Raw genomic sequence first — 14,327 nt, 5'->3', positions numbered from 1 at the left:
TCGTTACTCATCATTCATCTCTGTTTCACATCATTCTTCTTCAAATATTTGATCATATCATTCTGTTTCAGTATTTGTTTTTCAGTATTCTGTTCTTCATCGTCATACGTTCTTCATTTCTGTTTCAGAATCATCTGTTATCATCGACATCATTCTTTGACATTGTACATATATTCTGTTTCAGATCATTCTGTTCAGATCATTGTTCTGGTGTTCAGAGCATTCTGCATTTTTAATCATCTGGTTTAATCTTCTGTTCCGGTTCATGCGTTTTAGAGTCTCAACTAGTTCAGACAACTTACTCCCTCTGTCTTCTGGACAGCATTGTGTGTGGGTTGGATATAAATCTAGAGAAACAGAGAGTGGCAGGGGTTTTTATTGTATGTTATGCATGAAAGGAAGGGTTATGTATTTATGCATGAAGAAAGAGGAGTTATGCATGGGGAGGAGCTAGCTTATGTATGTTTATGATGAGAAGGAAGATTAGTGTTTATGCTAGAGGGGAGGATTGCATCGTTAATGGAAAGGGTGAGTAGATGTTTGTATGACAGGAGGAAGATGTTATTTATCCATGGAGGGGCAAGTATGATCAGCAGGAGAGTTGAGCATTACATGACGGCGGGATGAGTTATGATGATGCTAATGAGGAGGAGTTAGTTCTGGCTAATGCTTCTCAAGAGAATTGGAAGACACGCACTCTCCTAGTGTTGTATGGATCCCATTACCTGCAGGCAAGTTACCTCCTGATATGGATCAATAGTTCTCAAGCGCATACCCCTGGTATATTCACTCCGCGACGGTATCGCTGCACAGGCCCAGCAGCTCACTCTTCCCCTGTGAGGTATTGTATTATGGATTCCAACCATACGTTCCCTACACACACCCGGCAACGCGAGCTAACTCTTCTGGAGCGTTTTCATATGGCCATCCCCATTAGTTCCTAACCAGCGACCAGCACTATCTTTCTGCGGAACCGCTTTATTATGGAATCCCCATTAGTTCCTGCCAAAGGCAGCAGCCTACTCTCCTCTGGTGACGTAAATTAATATGCAATCCCCATTAGGTTTCTGCCACGCCACAGCCTACTCTCCTGGGTTAGTATTATGGACCGTCCCCATTTAGTTCCTTCAGCAGCACAGCCTATCTTTCTCCATCGGGTTTATTATGGATCCCACTTTATTCCATAGAACTATCTTCCTGGGGGAGCCTCTCCGCCACCTTTATTATGACTTGCCCCATTCAATTCCTCTGCCAAGGCAGAGCACTACCTTTCCTGGGGTTTATTATGGATCCATTAGTTCCTGCCAAGGCAGCAGCTAGCTACTTTCCTGGTTGTTTATGGATCCCCATTATTCCTGCCCAAGAGGCAGCACTCTCTTCCTGGGGTTTTTATGGATCCCCATTAGTTCCTGCCAAGGCACAGCTACTCTTCTGGGGTTTGTTATGGATCCCATTAGTTCCTGCCAAGCAGCAGCCTACTTTCCTGGCTGTATTATGATCCCCATTTTCCTGCCAAGCAGCAGCTATCTTCTGGGTTTATTATGGATCCCCAATTAGTTTCTGCCAAGGCAGCAGCTACTCTTTCCTGGTGTTTATTATGGATCCCCATTAGTTCCTGCCAAGGCAGCAGCTACTCTTCCTTGGGTTTATTATGATCCCCATTAGTTCCTGCCAAGCAGCCAGCTACTCTCCTGCGTTATTATGGATCCCCATTAGTTCCTGCCAAGGCAGCAGCTTACTCTTCCTGGGTTTGTTATGGATCCCCATTTAGTTCCTGGCCAAGGCAGCAGCTACTCTTCCTGGGTCTTTGTGGATCCCCATTAGTTCCTGCCAAGTGCAGGCAGCTACTCTTCCTGGGTTGTTATGGTCCTCATAGTTCTGCCAAGGCAGCAGCTACTCTTCCTGGGGTTTATTATGGATCCCATTAGTTCCTTGTAAGGAAGCAGCTACTCTTCCTGGTTTATATGGATCCCATATTCGCCAAGGCAGCTACTCTTCCTGGGGTTTATTATGGATCCCATTAGTTCCTGCCAAGTAGCAGCTACTCTTCCTGTGGTTTATTATGATCCCCATTAGTCTGCCAAGGTACAGCTACTCTTCCTGGGTATACGATCCCATTAGTCCTGTCAAGGCAGCAGCTACTCTTCCTGTGGTACCAACACACGTAAAACTAACATGACGCGAGCTGAATTAAGAGTAAAAGCTTTGAAAATAAACGTTATTGTTGTCCACTCAGTGCTCCGTTGAATTTCAGATATACGCTTGTTTTGTTGTTAGGAATTTCGCAGTACTATGAAAAGTGTTTACTAAATATCATGTCTTCAATTCGATATCTACCTCTATATTGTTCTTATGGCTGCGGATTCAAGAAGAAACATTACGAGTTCAACAGAAAGTAATCGTGTCAGTAACCTTCCGTCTCACTGTTATCCAGCCTAGCTGCGTGATGCCTGTTTGCCTTCAGGTAACCTCCGTCTCACTGTATCACAGCCTGCTCCGTGACTGCTGCTGTCTTGGAAACGCTTCTTCCCACTTATCCAGCCTAGCTACGTGATGCGTACATTCGCCTTATTTGCTTCCAGTTCTTGCATCTTACAGTAATCCATCCTACAAGGGTAAAACTCCATCCTACAAGGTAAAACTCCATCCTACAGGGTAAAACTCCATCCTACAGGTAAAACTCCATCCATACAAGAGTAAAAACTACATCCTACAAGAGTAAAAACTCCATCCTACAAGGGTAAAAACTACATCCTACAGGGTAAAAACTACATCCTACAAGAGTAAAAACTCATCCTACAAGGGTAAAACTCCATCCTACAAGAGTAAAAACTCCATCCTACAAGGGTAAAAACTCCATCCTACAAGAGTAAAACTCCTCCTAAAGTAAAAACTCCATCCTACAAGGTAAAACTCCATCCTACAAGAGTAAAAACTACATCCTACAAGAGTAAAAACTACATCCTACAAGAGTAAAAAACTCCATCCTACAAGGGTAAAACTACATCCTACAAGGGTAAAACTACATCCTACAAGAGTAAAAACTCCATCCTACAAGGGTAAAACTCCATCCTACAAGAGTAAAAACTCCATCCTACAAGGGTAAAACTCCATCCTACAGAGTAAAAACTCCATCCTACAAGAGTAAAACTACATCTACAAGGGTAAACTCCATCCTACAAGGGTAAAACTACATCCTACAAGAGTAAAACTCCATCCTACAAGGGTTAAAAACTACATCCTACAAGGTAAACTCCATCCTACAAGGGTTAAACTCCATCCTACAAGGTAAAAACTCCATCCTACAAGGGTAAAAACTACATCCTACAAGAGTAAAACTCCATCCTACAAGAGTAAAAACTCCATCCTACAAGAGTAAAAACTCCATCCTACAAGAGTAAAAACTACATCCTACAAGGGTATAACTCCATCCTGCACGGGTAAAAACTATGTGCGTGTGTGTGTGTGTGTCTGTGTGTGTGTGTGTGTTTCCTGTCTGTTGTCACTGCACTGAATGGGCAGGCCCTCAGAGGAGCCTGGATGGCTGCTGTCGGGCGCCAGTTCTCTCACACACTCACCCTTAACCCTCCTTCCCTCACACTGCTGAGGTCAAGTCATGCAGACATGGGGTCAAGTGTCTGAACAACATATTTACTTCTGAGGAGAAGCTGTACCTTCTCCAGGGACTACAGCCTTTTAATATTATACACTCCCTACTTACTGGCAGAATTCACAACCCACAATCCTTTTCTCTGCTTTCTTCTGGCACGTGAGGCCTTTGTGTGTCCACTACAGTGCAGGCGTACAGCTCAAACACATTTTCCAATCCTCTGACCATCTAAAGGATAGTCCCGCTCCTGTACCGTATATAGCATTGAATAAATGTTTTTTCCTTAATACTTCAAGATGTTCTCTCTCTCTCTTGTAGCTCTTGTTATGTGTCGGGATTAATTCGCCCGGCCATGAAAATCACAGAGTGAGCCTTTTAAATGGCCAGTCATTGTCTGCTCTAAATCAACTGTAATGATACCATCACCACGGCGACAACCAGTCTGGGATTTTAATCTTATAACCCCCAGTGCATTTTTTGTTTTGTTTTACTGAATATGAATGTAACTGACCTAATCCCATAGAACTGATTTTCCTGTATCATTATCTATTGACCTTTTTAGGTTTTATAATCAGATTTAACTCCTGGCTTGACTTCCTTGTAAAATGTAATATTTATAAATTAATAATAACGGAAAATACAAATCTCCACATTACATCTAATTGATCATTATTGATCAAAAAATGTACGATATTATTGTAATAGGAGAGGGGGGGATATTCAATAACAACATTACATTAAGTTCTTCTTTGTTGGAAATATTTTTAAGTCTTATTCAGAAGTTAAAGTTTATAACTCGTCGTTATTAAGGTTATTTTCATCATCAGAGGCAGATCAAGTTTCCTGTCTTCAGTCTTTGTGGGGTTTCTTCCACAACCGACACACCGTTGAGTCCCAGGCGGTCTCAGACCTGTCAGCTATGGTCTCAATATGTCTCTCTCTCACACCTTGACCACTACTACACCTCAACTACACCTCAACTACACAGCTCTCTGGGAAGCACTCACCATTCACTCAAACCTGGAGCAGATACCAGAGACCCCAGAGACCCCAGAGTCTCCAGAGTCTCCAGAGTCCCCAGAGTCCCCAGAGACACCAGAGACCCAGGCTGGTTAAAAGTAATGCATTATATAGGGAATAAGATCCCACTTGGGATGCAGACCTATAGACCCCACAACTCAATAATTACTTTTCTAGAGCTGCCAACCTTTAGACCAAAGTGGCCTTTAAATCTTTCACACCTCATTGCCACACACACACGCACACGGGCACAGACACACACACACACACACACACACACAAACACACATGCAAACACACACGCAAACACACTTCACAGCAGCCTCCAAGTCATGCTCTCAGCCATCGTTCATGGTGAGCCCCAAAGAACTGAGCCCTGAAAATACAGTAGGTCAACCCTCTCCCCCTCTCTCTCCCCTCCTCTTCCCCCTCCATCTCCCCTACACTCCCCCTCTCCATCTCCCCTCCTCTCTATCTTCCAGCCTCCCTCCCCTCTATCTCCCCTACTCTCTCCTTTCCTCTCCTCTCCTTCTGCACTGGAAGCTGTAGGTCACGTAAAACATTTCTGTGTTGTGAATTCCAAATGCTGAGAGTTCAGGAACGCCTGATGTCTGCATCTCAAGTAGCACTCTATACCCTATTCTCATTAGTGGGGGGGGGGGGGGGGGGTCCAGGCGTAGTGTAAGCATGTTGTAAATGACCTTCCACTCTCATACCCATTCCATAGATGGGGGGGTCCGGTCGTAGTTCAGCATGTGTAAATGGACCTTCCACTCTATACCCTATTCTCATAGTGGGGGGTCCGGTCGTAGCAGCACGTGTAAATGGACCTTCCACTCTATACCCATATTCCTAGTGGGGGGTCCGGTCGTAGCTCAGCATGTAAATGGACCTTCCACTCTATACCCTATTCTCATAGTGTGGGTCCGGTTCGTAGCTCAGCATGTGTAAATGACCTTCCACTCTATACCCTATTCTCATAAAGTGGGGGGTGGCGCGTTCGTAGTTCAGCATGTGTAAATGGACCTTCCACTCTATACCTATCTCATAGTGGGGGGTCCGTCGTAGCCAGCAGTGTAAATGGACCTTCCACTCTATACCCTATTCTCATAGTGGGGGGGGGGTCCGGTCATAGTTTCAGCATGTGTAAATGACCTTCCACTCTATACCTATTCTCATAGGGGTGGTCCGTCGTTAGTTCAGCACGTATGAAGACATAATGATTTTATTTAAAGAAAGGACGAACACGAAAAAAACTCTTAACAAACTACAAACAAAATAAACGATGGCGGAAACGGACCTGAACATGAGAAACTTACAGACACGAAGAACGTACGAACAGGAACGACCGAAACAGTCCCGTGTGGCATAAACACTAACACAGGAACAATCACCCACAAACATACGGTGTGAACAGCTACCTTAATATGGCTCTCAATCAGAGGAAACGTAAAACACCTGCCCCTGATTGAGAACCATATCAGGGCTGATTGAAAGAACCAACATTAGAAACACATAACATAGAATGCCCACCCAGCTCACGTCCTGACCAACTAAACACATACTAAACAAGGAAATAAGGTCAGGAACGTGACATAGTCAGTAGGATTATTCCATCTGTAGTCAGTAGATTTTACTACCATACATAGTCAGTAGGATTATACCATCTGTAGTCAGCAGGATTATACCCGTAGCGTAGTTATACCGTAGTCAGCAGATTATACCATCCGGAGTCAGTAGGATATACCATCCGTAGTCAGTAGATATACCATCCGTAGTCAGTAGGATTATACCACCCGTAGTCAGTAGGATTATACCATACATAGTCAGTAGGATTATACCATCTTGAGTCAGTGGATTAACCATCCGTAGTCATAGGATTATACCATCTGTAGTCAGTAGGATTATTCCATACGTAGTCAGCAGGATTATTCCATCCGTTAGTCAGTAGGAATTATACCATCCGTAGTCAGCAGGATTAACCATCCGTAGTCAGTAGGATTATTCCATCCGTAGTCAGTAGGATTATACCATACATAGTCAGTAGGATATACCATCCGTAGTCAGTAGGATTATACCATCCGTAGTTCAGTAGGGATTATACCATCCGTAGTCAGCAGGATTATACATCCGGAGTCAGTAGGATTATACCATCCGTAGTCAGTAGGATATATACCATCCGTAGTCAGCAGGATTTATACCATCCGTAGTCAGTAGGATTATACCATCCGTAGTCAGCAGGATTATCCATCCGTGTCAGTAGGATTTATACCATCCGTAGTCAGCAGGATTATACCATCCGTAGTCAGCAGGATTATGCCATCCGTAGTCAGTAGGATTACATCCAGCAGTTAGGATAGGATTATACCATCCCTTAGTCAGTAGGATTATACCAATCCGAGTCAAGCAGGATTATACCATCCGTAGTCAGTAGAATTATACCATCCGTAGTCAGCAGGATTTATATACATCCGTAGTCAGTAGGATAACCATACATGTCAGTAGGATTTACATCCGTAGTCAGTAGGATTATACCATCCATAGTCAGCAGGATTATTCCGTCCGTAGTCAGCAGGATTATACCATCCGTAGTCAGTAGAATATACCATCCGTAGTCAGCAGATTATTACCTCCGTAGTCAGTAGGATTATACCATCCTATGTCACAGGAGATTATTCCGTCCGTAGTCAGCAGGATTATACCATCCGTAGTCAGTAGGATTATACCATACATAGTCAGCAGGATTATACCATACATAGTCATCAGGATTATACCATACATAGTCAGCAGGATTATTCCGTCCGTAGTCAGTAGGATTATACCATAACATAGTCAGCAGGATTATACCATCTGTAGTCAGCAGGTTACCATCCGTAGTCAGTAGGATTATACCATATATAGTCAGCAGGATTATACCATCCATAGTCCAGTTGAATTATTCCATACGTAGTCAGTAGAATTATTCCATACGTATCAGTAGGCTGGTACCGTCCGTATCTTGTTGCAGACTGTCTTTCCAATACACGTTTATACATTTCTAGTGTTTTAACCTTTCTTGCAGACTGTGAGGGACATTGAGTTAGAGGGAGGGACATTGAGTTGGATGGAGGAGACATTGAGTTGGATGGAGGAGACATTGAGTTGGAGGGAGAGACATTGAGTTGAGGGGGAGGAGACATTGAGCTTGGATGGAGGAGACATTGAGTGGATGGAGGAGACATTGAGTTGGGGAGGAGACATTGAGTTGGAGGAGGAGACATTGAGTTGGATGGAGGAGACATTGAGTTGGAGGGAGGAGACATTGAGTTGAGGGAGGAGACATTGAGTTGGAGGGAGGAGACATTGGTTGGAGGGAGGAGACATTGAGTTGGAGGGAGGAGACATTGAGTTGGAGGGAGGAGACATTGAGTTGGAGGGGAGGAAACATTGAGTTGGAGGGAGGAGACATTGAGTGGAGGGAGGAGACATTAAGTTGGAGGGAGGAGGGACATTGAGTTGGGAGGGAGGAACATTGAGTTGGAGGGAGGAGACATGAGTTGGAGGAGGAGAACATTATTGGGGAGCTTGATTGAGGGAGAGACATTGAGTTGGAGGGAGGAGACATAAGTTGGAGGGAGGAGACATTGAGTTGGAGGAGGAGACATTGAGTTGGAGGAGGAGACATTGAGTTGGAGGGAGAATCAAATGTTATTAGCTCAATGTACATAATGTCCATACTGCAGTCTCCTGGGTCACCTTCTCTACGTCCATACTGCAGTCTCCTGGGTCACCTTCTCTACCGTCCATACTGCAGTCTCCTGGGGCACCTTCTCTACCGTCCATACTGCGGTCTCCTGGGTCACCTTCTCTACCGTCCATACTGCGGTCTCCTGGGTCACCTTCTCTACCGTCCAAAACTGCAGTCTCCTGGGTTACCTTCTCTACCATCCATTACTGCAGTCCCCTGGGTCACCTTTCTACCGTCTATACTGCAGTCTCCTGGGTCACCTCTCTACCGTCCATACTGCGGTCTCCTGGGTCACCTTCTCTACCGTCCATACTGCAGTCTCCTGGGCACCTTCTCTACCGTCCATACTGCAGTCTCCTGGGGCAACCTTCTTACCGTCCATACTGCAGTCTCCTGGGTCACCTTCTCTACCGTCCATACTGCAGTCTCCTGGGTCACCTTCTCTACCGTTCCATACTGCAGTCTCTGGGTCACCTTCTCTACCGTCCATACTGCAGTTCTCCTGGGTCACCTTCTCTACCGTCCATACTGCAGTCTCCTGGGTCACCTCTTTACGCCTCCATTACTGCAGTCTCCTGGGTCACCTTCTTCCGTCCATACTGCAGTCCCTGGGTCACCTTCTCACCTCCATACTGCAGTCTCCTGGGTCACCTCTCTACCGTCCATACTCAGTCTCCTGGTCACCTTCTCTACCGTCATATGCAGTTCTGGTCACCTTCTCTACCTTCCATACTGCAGTCTCCTGGGTCACCTTCTCTACCGTCCATACTGCAGTCTCCTGGGTCACCTTCTCTACCGTCCATACTGCAGTCTCCTGGGTCACCTTCTCTACCGCTCTAGTCTGTTATGACTGTATTTCTCCTTTCAATCTCCAGGATTTCTTTTCCCTAGAACTCAGTGTGCTTCCCACTTTGAAGTGGGAGGATAGCATGATCACTTAATCCTCCTCCTTAAAGAGGGATCTCTCTCTCTCCCCTCTCCTCTATCTCTCTCTCTGTCTTCCTCTCTCTCTCTCTCTCTATCTGTCTCCCCTCTCTCGCTCTCTGTCTCTCTCTCTCCTCTCTCTCTCTCTCTCTCTTCTTCTCTCTCTCTCTCTCTTCTCTCTCTCTCTGTCTCTCTCTCTTTCTCCCTCTCTCGCTCTCTCTGAACTAACCAACGAGCAGAAACAAAAGTTTGAACCCAAATCTTCAGATTTTTTTAAAACTCGCAAGTTGATGAGAAGTATAAACTTTTCAATAAGCCCGCCTAACCCGCTGTAAATAAAACATGCTGCTATAGAAACACTAGACCCCCACCCCCCCCCACCCCCCCCCTCCCAGCCAAAAACATTTAGAGAATGCCTCTTCTGTTCATTTTTTTCAATTGGATTTGCTTTATGGGCGCTAATATTGGTCCCCGGGGTCCTTTATAAGCTTGATGGGTCTTGATGGCTGTCTGCTAGGCCCTGTTTCCCGATAATCAGCACCCATCTGGCACGCTGGAATTCCTCACATTCCCTTCCCGGTGTCCCTCCCCTTCTCACACCCAGACACCAGCTGCTCCTCGCTGGGTTTGGTGAGCACGAGGAGATGTGCTGAGATGGGTGTTCCGCTCCGCGTTGATTCCAGTCTCTGCCACACGGTGCGCAACACGCAGACCCAGGTCCTGACAGAGCATGTTACACCGCAGGAAGCACCTTCCCGGGTGGTCTGGTCTCCAGTTTCTGTGCCATCTTGCGCGACACCTGCACAATACAAAACAGATTAGAGACAGGTATCCAGTCTCGCGCCCCATACTGTGGTGCCATGTCACTCTCTGCCTCCTCTCCAACCTCTCGTCCCTCATCTTTTTTTTTTTCGCTTTCACACCGCCACATGACAGATTTACTACCAGAGTTCTGGCTCTGAACACAGAAGGCCTGCTGTACTAACTGACATGAACAAGGTTTGACTACGGGGAGAGGTGGTGTAGTCACTGAACAGGCGTTAGAGAGGTGGTGTAGTCACTAACAGGGTAAGAGAGGTGCGTTGTAGTCACTGGACAGGGTTAGGAGAGTGGTGTAGTCCAGCTAAGCAGGGTAGAGAGGTGGTGTGTTCACTGACAGGAGAGTGGTGCGTCAACTGAGGTAGAGAGGTGTTGTAGTCACCTGACAGGGTTAGAAGAGGTGGTGGTATTGCACTGACAGGGTAGAAGAGGTGGTTGTAGTCACTGACAGGGTAGAGAAGGGTGTGTAGTCACGTGACCAGGTAGAGAGCGTGTGTAGTTCACGTGACAGGGTAGAAGTCAGGTGGTGTCAGTCACTGACAGGGGGTTACGAGAGGTGGTGTAAGTCACTGACAGTGGTAGAGAGGTGTGTATGTGTCCTGACAGGGATAAGAGGTGGTGGCGTCACTGACAGGAGTAGAGAGGTTGGTTGGTATAGTCAACTTGACAGGGTAGGCAGAGGTGGTGCTAGTCACTGACAGAGTAGAGAGCGCTGGTGTAGTCACTGACAGGGTAGAGAGGTGGTTAGTCACTGACAGGGTAGAGAGGTGGTGTAGTCATACAGGTAGAGAGGTGGTGTAGTCACTGACAGGGTGAAGAGAGGTGGTGTAGGTACTGACAGGGTTAGAGAGGTGGTGTAGTCACTGACAGGGTAGAGAGGTTGGTTTGTAGTCACTAAAGGGTAGAGAGGTGGTTGTAGTCACTGAACAGGGTAGAGAGGTGGTGTAGTCAACTAACAGGTAAGAGGTGGTGGTAGTCACTGACAGGTAGGAGAGGTGGTTGTAGTCTGCAGGTAGAAGTGTACACTAACAGGGTAGAGAGGTGGTGTAGTGCACTAACAGGGTAGAGAGGGTGGTGTAGTCACTAGAACAGGGTTAGAGAGTGGTGGTATTCCACTAACAGAGGTAGAGAGGTGGTGTAGTCACTAAACGGTAGAGAGGTGGTGTAGTCACTGACAGGGTAGAGAGGTGTGTAGGTCATGCAGGGTAGAGAGTGTGTAGTCACTAACAGTAGAGTGGGGTACAGGTAGAGAGGTGGTGTAGTCACGTGACAGGCGTAAAGAGGTGGTGTAGTCGCTGACAGGATAGAGCAGTGGGTGTAGTCACTGGACAGGGTTAGAGAGGTGTGTAGCTTACTAACATGTAGAGAGGGTGTAGTCACTGACAGGGTACAGAGGTGGTGTAGTCACTGACAGGATAGAAGCGGTGGGTGTAGTCACTGACAACGGTAGACGAGGTGGTGTAGTCACTGACAGGTTGTAGAGAGGTGGGTGTAGTTCACTGACAGGGTAAGAGAGTGGTGTATGTCACTGACAGGTAGAGAGGTGGTGTAGTCATGACAGGGGGTAGCACGACAGGTAGAGAGGTGGTGTAGTCACTGACAGGGTTAGAGAGGTGGTGTAGTCACTGACAGGGTAGAGAAGGTGTGTGTAGTCACTGACAGGGTAGAAGGTGGTTGTAGTCACTGGACAGGGTAGAGAGGTGGTGTCGTCACTGACAGGGTAGAGCAGGGGTGTCTCATACAGAGGGTTGTAGACAGGGTAGAGAGGTGGTGTAGTCACTGACAGGATAGGAGAGGTGCGTGTAGTCACTGACAGGTAGAGGGTGGTGTTAGGTCATGACAGGATAAAGAGAGGTGTTGTAGTCACTGACAGGAGAGAGGTGGTGTATAGTCACTGACAGGTAGAGAGGTGTGTAGTCACTGAAACAGGGTTAAGAGGTGGTGTAGTCACTGACAGGTAGAAGAGGGTGTAGTCACTGACAGGGTTAGAGAGGGGTGTAGTCACTGACAGGGTAGAGAGGTGGTGTAGTCACTGACGGAACACGAGAGGTGTGTCGTCACTGACAGGGTAAGGGAGAGGTGGTGTCGTCACTGACAGGTAGAGAGGTGGTGTAGCACACAGGGTAGAGAGGTGGTTGTAGTCACTGGACAGGGTAGAGACGGTGGTGTCGTCACTGACGGGTAGAGAGTGGTGTAGTCACTGACAGTGGTAGAGAGGTGTGTCGTCACTGACAGGGTAGAGGAGGGTGTAGTCATACAGGGTGAGAGGCTGGGTGTAGGTCACTGGACAGGGTAGAGAGGTGGTTGTAGTCACGACAGGGTAGAAGCAGGTGGTGTAGCCACTGACAGGGTAGAGAGGTGGTGTAGTCACTGACAGGGTATAGATGTGTGTTTTCGTTCAACTGGACAGCGGTAGAGAGATGGTGTAGTCCACTGACAGGGTAGAGAGCGGGTTGTAGTCACTGACAGGGTAGAGAGGTGGTAGTCACTGACAGGGTAGAGAGGTGGTGATAGGTCACTGACCAGGTTAGAGAGGTTGGTGTATCACTGACAGGGTAGAGAGGTGTTTGTAGTTCACTGACAGGGTTTAGAGAGGTGGTGTAGTCACTGACAGGGTAGAGAGGTGGTGTAGGTCACTGACAGGATAGGAGACTGTGGTTAGTCACTGAACAGGGTAGAAGGGTGGGTATCACTGACAGGGTAGAGAGGTGGTGTAGTCACTGACTGTAGAGAGGTGTGTAGTCGCTGACAGGGTATAGAGAGGTGGTTAGTCACTGACAGGGTAGAGAGTTGGTTGTAGTCACTACAGGGTAGAAGTGGTGTTTAGTCACTGACAGGGTAGAAGATGGTGGTGTAGTCACTGACAGTTAGAAGGGGTGGTTGTAGTCACTGGACAGGGTAGAGAGGTGGTTGTAGTCACTGACAGGGTTAGAGGACGGGTGTTAGTCACTGACAGGGTAGAGAGGTGGTTTATTGTACGTCACTGACAGGGTTAGAGAGGTGGTGTAGTCACTGGACAGGGTAGAGAGGTGGGTGTAGTCCCGCTGACAGGGTAGAGGAGTAGGTGGTGTAGTCCACTGGACAGGGTAGGAGAGGTGGTGTAGTCACTTGAACAGTGGTAGAGACGGGTGGTGATAGTCACTGACAGGTAGAAGCGGTTGGTGTAGTCACTGTACTGGGGTAGAGAGGTTTGTAGTCACTGACAGGTAGAGAGGTGGTTAGTCACTGGACAGGATAGAGAGGTGGTGTAAGTCACTGACAGGGGTAGAGAGGTGGTGTAGTCACTGACAGGGTAGAGAGGTGGTGTTAGATCGCTGACAGGGTAGAGAGGTGGTGTAGTCGCTGAACAGGTGTAGAGAGGTGGTTAGTCACTGACAGGGTAGAGAGGTGTGTTAAGTCACTGACAGGGTAGAGAAGGGTGTAGTCACTGACTGGCTTAAGAGAGGTGGTCTTAGTCACTGACTGGGTAGAGAGGTGGTTAGTCACTGACTGGTTAGAGAGGTGGTGTAGTCACTGACTGGGTAGAGACGGTGGTGTAGTCGCTGACAGGGTAAGGTGGTGTAGTCATGGACAGGTAGAGAGGTGTGTAGTCGCTGACAGGGGGTAGAGAGGTTGGGTATCACTGACAGGGTAGAGAGTGAGTGTAGTCACTGACAGGGTAGAGAGGTCGGTGTAGTCACATAAGGTAGAGAGGGGTTGTAGTCACGACAGGGAGAGAGTGGTGTAGTCGCTGGACAGCAGGTTAGAACGAGGTGGTTGGTAGTCACTGACAGGGTAGAGAGGTGTGTAGTCACTGACGTAGAGAGGTGGTGTATCACTGACAGGCGTAGAGAGGTGGTGGTAGTTCACTGACAGGTAGAGATGGTGGTGTTGTATCGCTGACAGGGTAGATATGTGGTGTAGTCACTGACGGGTTAGAGAGGTGGTGTAGTCACTGACAGGGTTAAGAGGTGTGTAGTCACTGACAGGGTGAGAGGTGGTGTAGTCACTGACAGGTTTAGAGAGGCGGTTTAGTCCCTGACAGTAGAGAGGTGTGTATTTCACTGACAGGGTTTAGAGAGGTGGTGTAGTCACTTACAGGGTTAGAGAGGTGGTTAGTCAACGACAGGTAGAGAGGTGTTGTAGTCACTGACAGGTAGAGAGGTGGTGATTCACTGACAGAGGTAGAGAGGTGGTGTAGTCACTGACAGGGGGAGAGTGGTGTAGTCACTGACAGGGATCTCTTCT

Source organism: Salvelinus sp. IW2-2015, unplaced genomic scaffold (genome assembly GCF_002910315.2).
Source record: "Salvelinus sp. IW2-2015 unplaced genomic scaffold, ASM291031v2 Un_scaffold1418, whole genome shotgun sequence".
NCBI lineage: Eukaryota > Metazoa > Chordata > Actinopteri > Salmoniformes > Salmonidae > Salvelinus > Salvelinus sp. IW2-2015.
This window is presented reverse-complemented; position numbering follows the sequence as displayed.